The 17,151-nt window shown below is 37.4% G+C and overlaps 1 protein-coding gene across 5 annotated transcripts in view; it reads right to left on the bottom strand.

The window, feature by feature from the left end:
- Positions 1-17,151, bottom strand: part of ptprdb (protein tyrosine phosphatase receptor type Db) — a 114,511-nt gene that overhangs the window by 59,141 nt on the left and 38,219 nt on the right. Inside the window, exon 1 of one of the 5 annotated variants that reach the window (XM_049472643.1) lies at positions 14,136-14,508. The exons of 1 other annotated variant lie outside the window; for it this stretch is intronic. The gene's annotated coding sequence lies outside the window, so the exon portion shown is untranslated. Of the gene's footprint in view, positions 1-14,135; positions 14,509-17,151 lie in introns of those variants that run through there. 3 more of the 5 variants (XM_049472645.1, XM_049472646.1, XM_049472647.1) reach the window with 3 other exon arrangements.

Below are 17,151 nucleotides of genomic sequence, written 5' to 3'. Positions count from 1 at the left end.
TAGTTTTGGTGAAGTGGGCAGGACAAAAGCAGTGAAAACTCGACAAACAAAAGTAAGTACAAGGTATCTACAGGTATGGGAAATTTAAATGATTAGAAAAAGATTTTTAATCATGTCTAACACCACTAAAAGACAGAATTAAGACCACTTTCACACAGCCTGTTGAAATGCAGGGTTATCAGCATACAACTGGCTACTTTACGATCAGTCTTCACAGCAGTAGCTACTTAAGACTGATTTCTGAACAACTCTGAATATAATACAGCCATAAACCATCTTAATATATTTATATGAAATGACTGGAAATTTAAGCACTACAAAGGGAGATTTTTTGTAAAAAGCGAGTGTGTAAAAAAGTTATAGCATTCACATTTTAAAACATCAGAGGGAGAGAGCTGTCTGCTCTGCCCACCCCTTCAGAGACATGAAGCTCACTCGGGTTGCCAAGGTGCAGACACTGAACCTACACGATGGAGTGCAAGACGAGTTCAATAATTTCTACCATGGCAAGCAACATTATAAACCAGCTTATGTGGACTTTATAAAACTTGATCCACAGTACCTGTCTAGCTTTATGCACCGTCAGCTGCATTAGCCTAGGCCAAGTTAGTTCTACCAGAAAAAGTCCACTGCTCCGAAAATAGACATCACGTATTGGACGTAAGAAATCACTCAACATATAACCATATTTGTAGCTAAATTGTAAAGTCAGAGGCTACACTCACACAGATTTCCATGATGTACCACACAGTCTTAGTAAGAAAATACTGGGTTTAGCTCTGCTGACAAGAGCTGACAGTATAATAATTTATTACTAAAAATATAATCATTATGCAGCATTAACACTGCTCTGTCGTGTCAACACACACAATCACACGGCCCCTCTCCAACTGGTTGCATGTGGGCATTGAAAAGGTGTTCCTTGCATCATCCAATTAAATTGCTTAAATGGAAAATGGTTTATACAAGCTTTATTTCCTATAAATTAATAAATGTATATTTATAAATATAAATGTTCGCTTGAGCTTCCTAACACTGTCTAATGAGCAGCATATAGTCTAGCAAACTTTTCTAATTAAATAATATATTAATATTTTCAAAAGCCACCAGAAACACCAACAATCTCTGCAACCTTTCTCCACGCTGTATTACGCTGAATAAAGTCTCTGTAAATCGGCAGGGTTTGATCACAATGAACTAGGAAGCCTGAAACCACAATAATTAGCTTTTCTCCCATGCTTCTCTGGAACACTTGAAAGCGGAACTAAAAGGTTTCATACACTGCGCTGAGGACAAGTTTCAGGCAAACACCTGCTCTCTGATTGGACAGACACATCGCGTTGGATAAAAAATAATTTGCATAAAGTTGACTTTGGACCAACTTCTCATTTCATCGCATCCCCCGGAATCAATGCTTCGGACCCATGATGCACCTCACAGCTGTGTCTCACAGAACCAACGCTTTTTATTGAAAACGAAAGGGATACATCGCTGTTAGTTGACATGGCGCAGTGTAAATGCAGAGTTAACCGTCGTTTAAGCAAACTGAGGTAAGACGACAAAGTGTGAAACAGGAACAAACAAATTCAACAGAGAAAAAGTGAAAAATGCAAAAAGAAAATATGTAACAGGAACTTTACCCTACAAGTATTCAAAACCTCTGATCCAAAGTCCTTGACTGTAACTACCAAAAGCATTTTACAAACCTCCATGAACCCTCTGTAAATAAATGCCACCTATTACACCTAGAAAAGGTGCAGGTAGGTTGGTGTGTTGATGTAGTTCGGCTTTCGTTGCTGAACTCTAAGCAACCCTTCAGCAAAAAAGAATGTTAAAATGAGTCATCATCCCAAGTAGTCATCATTTTTTTCATCAGACACAAGGCACCATGCTTTCTCTTGTACATGCATCTACAAAAGAGAACCTTTCAAACTAAAGCGTTAAGTTGCTAAAGATATACTGGCAAAATGATACTGACTGTACAGTATATTTCATATAGTCAACCATGTCAATGCTACGTTATGTCAATATTGTCATTCTCTTTAAAGTAAGCAACTGGAGTTTATTGGCAGTATTGGCAAAACAGTACAACGCATAAAAGCATATAATATTAATTAGCAAATCACAATAATATACAAGCCTGTGTTCAATTAAATGGAAGTGAAGGTTTAAAGAGCAAAGGAAAGCAGCACACCTGCCCAACTGTTAAGCATGGGGTGAAGCAATCATGCTTTTCACTGGTATATACAAACACATTCAGAAGATGACGCTACAAAAGCCTCATTAATCTAGAATGTTATATAATACATAAGGACAATGAATTACCTCAGAATTAATACACAGACTACCTTTATTTTCTATAAACAAGGCAAAAATCAGATCAGACCAGTATCCAATACTATTCCCAAGCAGTAAAGTGGATTCAGAAATCCCTAGTAACCTTTGCAGTCAAAATTGGTAATGCATTCTCATGCAGAGACATACAGACTCTAATGGCTTAGTCATGTACTCTCAAGAGGGGTATATGTTATATTATTGGTGTTTAAAGTCAAAGTTTTTACACATTCTTCAAATAATAAATAAGAGTTTAATTCCGATACGGTAAAAAACATTGTCGTTCAACATTTTGACCACTTTGATCTCATATTCCAGCTGAAAATTAGCTGACTTAGCTCCAACTATAAACTGCAGAACTAAAGCCACAGAACATCTGGCAACTGCATTTCTGTACTAAAGGCTGCACTGACACTACTTAATTAAAGTACCTCTTTTACTTACCGAAACAAAGCTTATCAGGCACTTACTAAATCAGTAAGCGAAACTGCCTCTTCCTTCTACCACAGGGCGCTAGACGGTCCAGCAATAATCTTTTATTCCTGTGATTTTCTTCTTCCTTTTTTCCATAGCTAACACCATTATTTAGCTGTTTATTTTTCTTTTCACAATAGCACCTCCTTCTCTCCTCTCTGACACCTGCAGTTGTTGTAAAAACGTGTGAAGCAGGGTGCCTGTTGAATAAGCTGATGTTGCTACGTACCCTTACTGAAAATAACGATTCTGACCTGAATCTGAGAGGTAAATGTGTACCCTTCCGCGCCTGTGGAGTTTCACACTTACTAGGCCATTTTCACACAAGTTTGATTGCTGCATACATTTAGCCTATACATCCAGTATAAATGAGGGCACACTGCTCAGAGACTGCAAAATTTGCCATCGACAAAATAGCAACAATATAAACATAAAAATATAGAAACAATGAAATAGTCCTATTTGAGTAATGTTCTAATCTATATTATAGTAGAACTACTCAACTTAGTAAAGAAAGAAATGCTTTAAGAAAGTTCAGTCGCTATCAAACACTATCAAAAAAGTTGATGAAACTGGCTCTCATAGGACCCCTCCAGGAAAGGAAGAACAAGAGTTCCCTATAAGTTAATCAGAGTTACCAGCCTCAGAAACCGCAAGTTAACAGCTCCCTAGTTAAGAGCACCTACAGTGAGGAAAATAAGTATTTGAACACCCTGCGACTTTTCTATCGTCTATCGTTTATCGAGATGGAGGACATCTCAGAAATAATCTTTGAATAATCGAAAAAATAATCATCAGATTAGTCGACTACCAAAATAATCATTAGTTGCAGCCCTACATATCACCCAGCCTAACTTTTTTAGTACACAGCTATCACCATTTTTACTGCTTAGAACATTGCATTAACTGAAAGATGTAATGTGTAAGATGCAATATAGCACACCCCTACGTCCAGCCATGGCAAATATCTTAATTTCCTTATTTATTCCTCCTAAGCGGATACTCTTACATGCTTATTCCATTTTAGGAACAGGATATGTTGTGGATTGTTAACAGTAGCATTCTCACTTGATCCTGCCACAGCTAGTATGCCTTGTCTGATACTGCGGGTCTATTTTGCTAGACAGCCAAACTGTCTCCAAATTGGCAGTGATGCATAGAGGTGCTTTGTGCAGTTGATTTGCAGGAAATAAAACCTCAGTATGCGTATAGTGCTGGAATTATTCAAAATAAAATGTGTTACCCAATGGCTATTGGGACTGTGTTTAAAGTAATCAGCTGTCATTTTTGAATAAGCTCTCAAGTTGTGTGATATTAATTATACCATGCATGCTAATCTACAGTAGTACACAAACCCCTTGAACTTTTTCACATATTGTCACCTTACAACTACAAACTTAAATGTATTTTATTGAGATTTTAAGTGACAGACCTACACAAAGTAGCATAATTGTGACCATAAGTCATACTTTTCAGATTTTTATTTGATTAAAATTTTGAAAACCATGTATATTTTTTGTTCCTATTCACAATTATGTGATAATTTGTGTTGGTCTATTACTTAAAATCTCAATAAAATACATGTAATTTTATGATTGTATGGTGACATACTGTGACAAAAGAGTTTTGAATACTTTTGCAAGCAACTGTACACTCTAAACAAAAAGGAAATATGCTTCTTCACAGCAGTGCTGCTGGAGTTTTTAAACACTGTGTCCACTTACACTGTCGCTCACTCTATTAGACACTCCTACATAGCTGCTCAACCTTGCAGATGTTATGTTTGTGTTGGTCATCCTCTATGCCTTTTTCAGTAGACAAAGGACAAAGGAGGTGTTTTCTTTTCATTTCAACCTTATCCATGCTACCTATTTAGGATCTACTAGCTATACCTTCATTCTCCGTCTTTAGTGATGTTTTAATTGAGTGATGACACACACCACACCTTTTTAAACACAAGCCTTATTTCATTAATTCCAGCAGATAACATAACTGCTTTGGCGTGATCCAAAGGGCTCAGTGGGATTAAAGCGCTGCCAGTCAATTGCTGAAGCCATGAGCGCTTAAATCAAGACTTATCTAAGCTCGATGCCAATACCCACAGTCAGTGTGTCCTCGAAAAACCTGCACTATGGGACGTGTAATGACTCAATCATTAAGGTCATCAGCTAAAACAATTTACTGTGCTTGAGTAACACTGCTAACGCTGGCTGATGCGCATTAATGAAAGAACTATGGAAGAGATTGAGCTGAAAGGATAAGAAGGACTACATCCAGTTAAGACGTCCCATTATCTTGGAAACAGCTTTTCAAAGTGAAAGATTGCATAGTAATGGATTATTCATAATCATAGAGTCAACATTCATCTGCACAATTGCAGCCAAGTTTTCCTAATTACTACTTAACAGGGAGTCAGTGATAAATCGCCACGATTACGCTCCGGGTAAAATGAGCCCTGTCATGCTGATCTAAGACCAGTTTCTCCTTTTCTAAATCCTGACCTTAAGCTTTAGAAGACAAATCACTAAAAAGCTTCTCAGATCAGCAACTCTGATTAACACCCATGATAATACTGAACACTAACTCTGCATTTTTGGTGCACTGACAACACTTTGATAGTAACACCAATCTTTGCACTCTTCAAAAGATACTTTAGGAGACTAAATGAGGATCAAGGAAGACAAAGAACAAAACAAAAGTGCCTAAAAGTGTCCCACTAGAAAGTTCTGGCCTGTAACACAATACTAATTTACATTCACAAATACCTCTTAGAAGTTACCTTTACAAAACGGAAGCCATGTCTAGAAGCAGTGTCATCTTCTCTGGGCTTCTCTGAAGCAAAGATAAAGGCCCAATGCCATTTACCCCTTAGCCCCCCTTCACAGAGGAATTGAGGTATGTACAATAATAACTAATAACAATAATAACTAATGTGCTGTGTTTTACTTTGGCTGAGATAGGCTTCAATGTCTCTTCTTGGAGTTGGTAAGAAAACTGTACATTTAATCAGTATTTTGTAGACTGAGATATGTGTGAGCTTCACAACGGCTGATAATTGTATCTTGTATCCAGAAGGAAACTTGTGGCGCCTGTTTTAAGATTAGAGCAGTTTAATCAAACAAGTCCAATTATCATCTTTGGGTCAGGTCTACCCAAAATTCCACTCACTTGTGATTGGTGGAACAGCAGGTGCTGGGGTCCGTTGAGTTAACGCATAAAGACTTGATCAGAATAGACTAGGGGGAGTCTGTTTATTTCTGCATTAGTCAGAACTAATTTTAGTGTTGTTTTCTCCCTTAAACTTTGATTTATTTTCCTTTATTTTCATTGTCCACTAAATTCCAAAAACACTGTTTTATTGGAAGAATCTCTGAATAAACAGACAAAGCTATTTTGGACTGGGACTCATTTGTTTGCTTATGTTGTACAAATAAATCAGGAACTCATCGGACTAAATCATTACAATAGATAAAAGCATTGAAGTTCAACATATTACTCATATATCCACGATACATACTGGTCATTTTTTGTGTGTTTCAATAGACACTACTTACCCACAATGTCATAAAACTCAAAGTAATTTATTTATTGTATTTATTAATAAAATGATATGTCAGTTTTGTGCTCTGTGTCTTTCTAGTAAACAGTCTGATATGCACACGCCTCTTATGCAGATATTAGAAGAATGAGGGCAGGGGGCACTGTATGAGCTCAGTGATGGTGAGGACAAGCACTGAGAACAGACAGATACACAAGCAGGCTGATTCATTCCAAATAATGAAGGGAGAGCCTGCAAACATGGATGCACTAGTCTGCAGGATTTGCCTGAAAATAGTCAGCCAGATATGGAAACGCCCTAGAAGCATTTCTGTCTAAAAATTAAACACGCTCTAAATTCGTCAGGGCTCCCGCGGCCTCATTGTGACGGTTACACTTAAACAGCGCTACATGCAGAGGTGGCTTAGCAATGACCACACAAAGGCCTGTCACAACAGCTAGTTTTATTGAACAATGTAGAAATAATGGCAATAAACAATATTATTATAATTTAAGAGCATTTTATGCCACTAACACAAAAATAATATACAAGCATATTAATGCAATTAAACTTATTTAATTAAACGCAATAAAAGAGCAATAAACTTTTCTTTCTTAAAGGACCAATAAAGATTATATTTTCTTTAGTAACTCATAACATGATGAGGATGTCTCATCAGATATGAAGAAAACATGCGGAGTTGAAGCACTGGCAGCTCTCATCAACAGATTTTTAGTCACTATTTTCTTACTAGAAATCTTTGTGGGTAAATTACTATGGAGTCAAAAAAGGGTCATAAAGATTTTGAGTTTGTAAAACAGAAGTCACAAATGTACTGAAACTTGTAACTGCGTTTAAACAACTGCATGCACGAAAATCCAAATCCACAAATTAACTGGAATGTGCAAACTTGAAACAGAAAGTAATTTTAATAATAATTCAAATGTACAAATGTGAAAAAAATATTTTAATTATATATAAATATATATATTTTTATTTGTAAATCCAATCTCTTCAATGTGTGAATCAGTACTGCTCAAATGGCTTAAGCTGGGTCAGACCAAAAATCACATGGAATTTGTGAGGTTGTAAATGTGACAGTGGGTGTTTTTCACTGTGGAGCTAAAAATCCTCTCATTCATCTTCTCTGCTGCGTGTGCGAAGCTCTAGCTGCAGTTGCGAATTTTGACCCTGTTTTGACGCCTGATTGATGAACCAATAGGAAAGCTTTATCCGGACCAATCAGATTATGGGGTTTGTTTAACCAATCAGAACAATGGGTGGGTCTCTGCAGCTCAGAGTACTGGGCTTGTCGAAAGGTGGTCGTCTATTGGTCTATTGGAGCTGGTAGAGTTATGAATATTATTGTTTTATTAAACTCCTTCCTCAGTGTAAATTGATCCACTGGGGGGCGCATGGTGGCCGACTCCAAAATGGCGGCCACACTTTCGACACGCCCACACCTTTCGACACGCCCAGTACTCCGACCTGCAGAGACCCACCCATTGTTCTGATTGGTTAAACAAACCCCGTAATCTGATTGGTCCGGATAAAGCTTTCCTATTGGTTCATCAATCAGGCGTCAAAACAGGGTCAAAATTCGCAACTGCAGCTAGAGCTTCGCACACGCAGCAGAGAAGATGAATGAGAGGATTTTTAGCTCCACAGTGAAAAACACCCACTGTCACATTTACAACCTCACAAATTCCATGTGATTTTTGGTCTGACCCAGCTTAAGCCATTTGAGCAGTACTGATTCACACATTGAAGAGATTGGATTTACAAATTAAAAAATATATATTTATATATAATTAAAATATTTTTTTCACATTTGTACATTTGAATTATTATTAAAATTACTTTCTGTTTCAAGTTTGCACATTCCAGTTAATTTGTGGATTTGGATTTTCGTGCATGCAGTTGTTTAAACGCAGTTACAAGTTTCAGTACATTTGCGACTTCTGTTTTACAAACTCAAAATCTTTATGACCCTTTTTTGACTCCATAAATTACCATCAAGATGCAATTTATTTTCAAATAAATAAACCTACTGTTTGTGTGAAAATTGTTTTTTTTCTGAGAATGACACAAATTATGGCAGTTTACTGAGCCAGAGAAATTCTATATGAATTACTATTTAAAGCCCCTTTATATTGATTTGTCATGCATAATACTAACCTTGGGTGTTGTGTTAAGCATTCAGCAAAGTTCAAATAGAAAAAACAAGGCAGAAATTTGATTTAAAAAATCTCAGAAATCGCAAAAAGGCCCTCTTCAGACCCCTTTGACAACTGTGATCATAATATTCTAAGGAATTGGCGTGACTGACAAACGAACATTTGTGTGTAATACTATTGTAAGGTTTTTTTTTTTTCGCTCATCAGCTTGCTTCCGGTTCCTCAGACTCTAAGAGAGGGCAGAGCTGTTATCCTGTGATTGGTCAGGGATTGATAACTGATGACAGCCTGGCTCACTTTTAGACTTGCCAGTTCTAAATCCAAAGAAGAGTAATATTGGTGTAGTACAGAAGAGATTTATTGGGCTTTGGGAAGATATTCATAAGAAATGCAATGCCTGGCCATAAAAAGGTCACAAGCTCCAATATTTAACTGGACCACCGTTAGCTTTGAGTACAGCACGCATTCATGGTGGCATCACTTCCACAAACTTCTGCAATGCCACATCATTTACTTGAATCCAGAATTGCAAAGATTTTTCCCCGAGATCTTGTATTGATGATGACAATATGTGTGGACATTTTGCCCTCAGGACACAAACAAAGGCCTGTAAACCAAATTACATCTTCACTGTCTGTCAGTAAATGTATTAAATTTAAACTGACTTGATTTACACTGCTGTCCTTATCTTTAGCAGGCACTGATAAAGAAAGTCAGGAACAAAGACATTTAAATTGTGCAGCACTTTAAGGCCATTCTGAAATATTTCACAGATGCTAATCTCTAAGCAGAGCCTGCATTCTTAATTCTAGTCCCCGGGGATGCCGGCACAGCACAGCGCTGTGTTTTCTCCGCTCTAGTACACTTAGTTCAACTCGTGATGGGCTTAATAGCTGCTTGATGATGTGTTAAATCAGGTGAGATATCAAAATGTGCAGGAGCACCCCACTGCTTAAACTGACAAATCCTGTTTTGAGGTTTTAGAAAACTTTCCTGCATCAGGAGAACATCTTAGATTTTTATCCGTTTAAATTAAGCTCTCATGCTCAAGCTGTACAAACACATTGGTACAGAGCTGGCAATACTGAAAAAAATGTATGAGCAATTCTCCATTATGATTTCGATGGTTTTATTCCATATTTGTATTTGTAGATGTGCCATAATTGTAACAAACAGCACCATTTATATTTATATTTACTTCAAATATGCAAATTAACGTTTTTTACTTGTTTTTTAATGTTAGTTAAAATTGTGCAAACATAAAAAACTTTATTGTACAAAGCAGCTCCCCATGGGACCACCACACTGCAGCCAGTGGTGGTGGTGGTGTGTTAGTTAAATTTTTAATATATTTTCTTACGAGATATTAGATGAGACTAAATCGTTTATATGTTGTGTTTCAGTTGGCTCAGACAGTTCGCCTTTCTCTTCCAATACCGATAAACAGCTGACTGATCTTTCCATCTCTAGATTATATCTCATGTACATCTACAGCTGAATGTTAATAAAAGTGCTTTTTTTGTAGCTTTGTCTCAGAAGTGTCTTTTTGTTATTACCTTATGGGATGAAAAATGTCAATATATATTGTATGTCGCCATTCATCTTATTGAGATATTAGTTTGACCCATATGGCCCAGCCCTACCTCAGTGTCACTGCTAGATTGAGAATAGTCCACCAACCAGAAATATCCAGCCAACAGTGTCCTGTGACCAATGATGGACTAGAGACAATGATCAACACAAACTGTGCAGCAACTGATTCAGAGCTTCTGTCTCTGACTTTACCCCTAGAAGATACAGTGGGTAAACAAAGGGTTTTTAAAAACTCCAGTAGCACTGCTGTTTTTGTTCCACTTGTACACACAGCACAACACACACTAACACCTCATATACCACCACCATGCCAGTGTCACTGCAGTGCTAAAAATAAAGGACCCACCAGTCAAATAATAGCTACTCTGTAATGGTCCAGTAGAATCTTGACCACTCTATTTGATCTGTGTACATAAGAATGTTAGTGTATATTGTATTATTTAATGAGATCACTTTCACCTTAAATAAGTATACACCTAAATCCAACAATATATCAAAACCACACTAGACGCAATAAACAGCCCATGGCCTATTAGCCCAAATTAGCTTTATTATTAACATATTAGCCAATTCGAAATGTCTTGATTCACAATAAGCTATTAATATTTTGATAAACCTTATAAATCTACAGGACCTCAATTTCATCAGCCAACTGATATATCAGTACTGCCAACAAACACTAAGTGCTCTATCCAAATTCCCAGCAATGCCAGTGCTATCCATGGCCAGGGCAACAGGCCATGCTCTCTCATGAGGGAATCAAAGATACTGGTCAGTGAAGAGCAACTCAAAATTGGGAGAAAAAAGAAGATGCCAAAATTACTGGCCAGAGGACAGCCTACATTCAGGGCTGACAGACTGGAACTCAGACGCCAAAGCCGTTATTTGCGACCAAGTAAACACTCCTAAAGCCAACTGTGAATCGCTGCAACTGGCAAGCTGTTTTTGTGCACTGCAATAACATGAACACCACACACAGGAAAATATTTAATAAAACATTTACCAGACATTCTGATTAAGGCTGAGTTTTAATGATATGATATTGATTAATAAAACCAGAGATCAATTTGAATTTTTGTAAAATCTATTTCATGTTCAAACAAAACCTTTTACTGTAACTGAAACATTCCTAAATTAATTAATATTGAATCAGACTGAATCAGCATTAAATCACTTTAGAAAATCAGTGGTTATACCCAGCCCTAATTCTGATGACTCCTGACTCACATCTAAAAATAAATAATAATACAAATCACTAACTAGGGGTGTGCCATATGGTATTGTACACAATAATTTTGCCAAAAAACCTGACACAATATAAAAAAACTCTATATTGTGATTTTCTTGAATGCATTATAATTTGTATTTATTAAGCTATTTACTGAATTTTCTTTTAATTGTTTGTAGTTTATATGCATCAACAAATATACACCTTTTACCACAGTTTTGTGGTAGACTTTTGATGTTATACTACTATTTATACCAATTTGGGGTCTTAGTAAGTTACTGTTTACGAAATAGACAACTTATTTCATTTATAATTACTGTATAAAACTCTTATTTATACTAAAATAAAACTTGATTTAATATTATTTTTTGTTGCAGTAGTATATTCTTTTGAAAAAAAAAAAATAAATAAATGTTTTTTCATATCGCCACAAATACTGTTATCGGTATGCTATCGGTATGTTATGCTATCTGAAATATTGTGATATTATTTTAGGGCCATATCGCCCACCCCTAGAAATAACTACAACGCAGGGAGATCAAGGCTGTTCCTTACTGTGATTAGACTTAAACTTGATACAAACTAAATGACTGAAAGAATCCACAGCACAAGATGGGCTTAAACTGCGCTCATCACCTGTTCCTAAAAATGTCAGGTACATGAACAAATGCACTGTAAGCACAAAGTTGCAACTGTGATGTCTGCATTATTAATACACAACCATATGCCACTGAAGCTGAAGCCACCTGCTTCATAAATGTGCACCCCTGTGTGCTCAAAGTGTGCCAACAGTCTACAGCAGGTATGCAGAAGAGGTTAATTATTTAAATGCTTCGTTTTTCCTTCTTATTCAGCTTATGCCCCCAAGTCTCCATGCCCAACACACTTGGTTTGGGTGAAATAGGTCAAATAATTGCCACAAACCTGGGGGCCAAAACCATCTCTGCTCTTCTACCCTTGTCTTCTTATTATTTCAAACAGCAAAATGTTTTTGGCTTCAATAAAATAAGACTATATTTTATTGTATCATGATAACATTTATTAATGTAGCAACAATATGCGGAACTAAGTATATTAAGGATATCATCAGAGCTTAAAGGACACTGTCCCTAGTATAAATTTCATTACAGAGTGTAAAATTGTTTTTAAATGGATGTGCAGCCAAATGGAATAAAAATAACTAACTATACTATACATGTGAGAGTATTTGAATTAATGGAAGCATTATGTGTGTGAATGTAATAATGGCATATGTCAGTAATTACAATGTAAGACCAAACTGAACAACTGGAAAGAAACTGTAGCACCCTGTTGGGAACCTCTAGTCTGGTTGTAGCTGGGACTGTAGATTCTGCACACTCAAGGGTTGCCGAATCTGGCATCCCAGCAGGTCATATAAAGCCAAAGAAGTGTTGTAATCCTGCAATACATTTCCCACACATTTCTGTGTGTGGGTGTGTATTATCCTGCTGATAATACTATAAACTATACAATAAACTATATAAATTTGGCATTGCACTTCTTGTGATATAGGGTGTGTCATATCGTATCGTACACAATAATTTCGCCGACATTTTTAATATAGTGACCAATATTATGACCTTAAATTTTGTGCCATATCACTCACCCCTAATTATCACATCAGGGTACTACTTTTTTGCAGTTTTTAGCAAAATGAAAAATTACACTGTTCTCATTTCCCATTATCTATCTAAATTCTTGTATTTTTTAGGGGTTTGCCATATCATATTTTATGCAATAATAACATTTCATTTTCATTCTGTTGCAGTAGTGTATTCTTGATTTTTTTCAATGTTTTTAAATCACAGTTTTCATGCATGTTCTCCTCCACCAGTCTTTCACACTGCTTTTGGATAAATTCATTCCACTACTGGTGCAACAATTCAAGCAGTTTAACTTGATTTGATGGCTTGTAATCACCCATCTTCCTCTTGATTATATTCCAGAGATTTTCAATTTGATAAAATCAAAGAAACTCATCATTTTTAAGTGCTCTCTTATTTTGTCCAGGACTCTATGATACATGATATAGTGTGCAACCCTAAAAGGACGTATCTGAGGGGAGTATTGGTACTCTTAATGTGGGATCACTGACTGAACACAAAGAAATAGCTAGCTTACATCACACACAGCACAAATACATACTATATACAGATTAACACATATCATTTTGGCTTAGGTATGAACTCGGGGGAGCAATGTGAAAGACATACGAGCAGTTGTGTCATACTTCAGTCAGGCACCATCAGAAATGGTGAGAAACGCCCATACACTAACCTACTGTTCCCAAGCGTTCCTGTCCTACCTACAGCTGATCCAGGAGCAGTGCAGTGGGGCACATTCAAAGCTGTATGACTGTATCTTTAATAATAACCTATTAAACCTGTACATATTAGCCAGCAGTGAGAGAGGGAGAGGGAGAAACGCGTGTTCAGCAGATCCTCTGTCTGAGGTGAGTGAGCTAAAGCGGGGTATTAGCTTAGTTAGCTAGCTTTAGGTTGAGGGAGACTGTGGGACTGTGGGTGATGGAGAGGCGAAGGGAACCTACTAGTTAGCTTAGCTAAGTGTTCATAATTCTCTCAAATTATGTAAAAAATAATATAAATAATATTAATTCATATTTTATTCCAATTTTGCTCCATTTAACCCAGCTACTTAACCTAGCCAACTAGCTCTAATCTATTCATACAGTTATCGTTAAGCTAGCTCTGTCCGCCGTCTCTATTCAGTCTCCAGAAAGCGACCGTTACAGCAACCATTTTTCTCCTACCTGAGTAACGCTACACATCTCTCTCCCTCCTCAGCCTGCGCTCAGCTCACTCCGCTCTCCTCGCCGCTCGGTTGATAAACGGTCTCGGTACCAGGCTGGACTAGGACGGCATTACCGACACCACCCCCGAAACACGGCTCCTCTCCCCCGCCTCGTAACGGCTCCTCCGGGCGGCCGGTTAAAGCGGCGGCGGCGGTGAAGAGCTCCAGCAGCGGCGGATATTTAAAATAAAACAACACACACTAATCACCAACCGCCGCTCCGGGATTTCTCTCACACTCATATACCGATACACACACACACACTGCTCCCTCCGCCTCTCTCTCTCTCTCTCTCTCTCTCTCTCTCTATTCTATCTCTCTTTTTCTCTATCCCTCAGTCTCTCTCTCTATTCTATCTCTCTTTTTCTCTATCCATCAGTCTCTCTCTCTCTCTCTATTCTATCTCTCTTTTTCTCTATCCCTCAGTCTCTCTCTCACTATTTTATCTCTCTTTCTCTATCCCTCAGTCTCTCTCTCTCTCTGTTCTCCTTCCCTGTATTCTCGTTCTCTTTATCTCTCTCTGTTCAGTCTCTATCTTGCTCTATCCATCAGTATCTCTCTCCCTCTCTCACTATTCTATCTCTTTCTTTCTCTATTACTCAGGCTCTACCTCTCTCACTATTCTATCTCTCTCTTTATCTATCCCTCAGTCCCCTCTCTCTTTTTCTCTCTCGTTCCCTCTCTCTTTATTATCCTTCTCTGAATTCTCTCTCTATCTCTCTCGTTCTCTTTATCTCTCTCTCTATTCTGTCTCTATCTTTCTTTATCCCTCAGTCTATCTCTCTTTGTCTCTCACTCTCTTTCTCTTTATGCTTTCTCTTTATTTTGTCTCTTTATTCTTCTTCTCTGTATTCTCTATCTCTATGTGTATTCTTCTTTTATGTATTTTTTCTCTGTTCACTCTCTACCTTTCTGTCTCTCTCTCTTTATGCTGTCTCTCTTTATTCTCTGTCTCTCTATTCTTCTATCTCTCTGTATTCTCCTTTTATGTATTTTTTCTTTCTGGATTCTCTTTCTCTATCTCTCTCTTTCATTAAGCTCTCTCTTTATTCTCTCTCTGTGTATTCTCCTATGTATTCTCTCTGTATTTTCTCTTGATTTCTCTCTCTTTATGCTTTCTCTCTTTATTCTGTCTCTCTCGTTATTCTTTTTATTTCTCTCTCTATTCCACTTTCATACTATTCTCTCTATGAATCTCTCTCTCTCTATCCCTCAGTCTCTCTCTCTACCTGTATCTCACTCACTCACTCTCTGTATCTTCTCTGTCTACCCCTTTCTCTAGTCGATCTATCTATTTCTTTCTCTCACTTTATTCTCTCTCTCTTTTTCTCTCTATCTCTCTCTCTTTCTCTCTCATGCACGCGCGTACTCGTTAGCAGCGTCAGCTAAAGGCGGGAGACGCGAGCGCTGTGTGCTGACGTCAGAAAAGGCGCGAAAACGCTTGTGCGGTTGAGGGAGATAAATTATTTGGAGCTGCTGAAAAACTCCAGCCTTGCTCTCTCCTCTTTCTGACCTGAATCATGGAGGTTACAGTGAATTCAGGACGGGCTATATCTGATTCTGAGGCAGGAAGGAGTTCAGTAATCAAGCCTTCAGTTTATTGAGCAAAACAGCTATGCACAGATATACACAGAAACCTTAATCACTACACTACTGCCCTCTAAGTTAAAGAGTGTGATATAAGCAAGTTGTTAAGTCAGCATTTCCTATAAATCTCTGCATCCATATTTCACCAGCAGTGAGGCCTGTTTATGTTTTTGTGTTATTTGTTTGTGCTGTCCAGGTCCACCAGAGAAGGATGGGTTACTCTTACTGAGACTTGGTTCTGTTCAGGCTTTTAAGAACCTTGGTGCTTTTCAGCGAACCAGACCATGTTTGTACCAGTTTTAGTGAAACCTGTGGTAAGACACAGAATATCTCATTAACACATAGACTTCTCAAGAACTTACGGTCTGAAGAACCTACTGTTCTTTGGTTCAAGCTGGGAATGGAATTTCCGGGTTTCTGGAACTATTTTTGTTGATGGAAGTGCGCCTAATGATTTAAAATTTGATGTGTGAACCGGAACGAAGCACAATCCAAGTTGGTGGATTCCTGCCACTGGTGCTTACTCATAAGAGGCTTGGATCTGTAACTCTGTAAAACTGCTTTGTGATAAAACTTGTTGTAAAAAGCGCTATAAAAACAAAAATTTGCACACTTAATTAGCTTAACGATAGCTGCGTTCCGTAAAGTACAGTGTATGTTAGCAATATTAATCAATATATAAGCTAAACAGATGTCAGATGTCATATAATTCTGTGGGGGTTATAGTGGGCATCCATAAGGCTGATAAGATCCAAGTTAACCTTAATCACCTAAAATAAAGTCCTGAGTTGTTTTATTTTTGCAGTTAAAAGCTGCATTTCAGGAGGAGGGAAATCATTTTCTCCCAGGGATCAACCATATGTCTCAATATTGCTGCATGTTTTCATCTGTAGATCAATCTGGGGACATCTGTTCCCTATACACAACTAAAGACACACACTCCAAGACACAGACAAGTCTGTATTCCTGCTTTTGTAGGGACATTGCTTTGCCTCCTTATAAAGCTACATAGACCTGGGCAATATGGTAACAATATTATATATTAATATTTAAAAACAAAGTACTTCACAATACGTCACAATACGTGTGTTGGCTGTCACAATTTATTAGTAGCTGCATAACCTTAAATAATCATTTACTGTCCAATATTTAGTACAGATATGTTTATGCTATTGTAAGTATATTATTAGTATATTGTTGAAATCATTAAAAAAAAATCACAACACAATTAAATATCGCCATACTGCCCCACTTTCCAAAGCTATGTTTTTAACCAATGCCCAGGACAGAGGAGAAACTACCTACACTAGGAGTGTAAGAAAATATCAGTATATGGATGTATCACAATATTTTGCAATAATTTATTTTAAAAAAAATAAGCACTAATT

This window comes from Astyanax mexicanus, chromosome 25 (assembly GCF_023375975.1).
Source record: "Astyanax mexicanus isolate ESR-SI-001 chromosome 25, AstMex3_surface, whole genome shotgun sequence".
In the NCBI taxonomy this organism is placed as follows: Eukaryota; Metazoa; Chordata; class Actinopteri; order Characiformes; family Acestrorhamphidae; genus Astyanax; species Astyanax mexicanus.
Note: the sequence above shows the minus strand (reverse complement) of the source record. Positions and strands in the feature narration are given on the sequence as shown.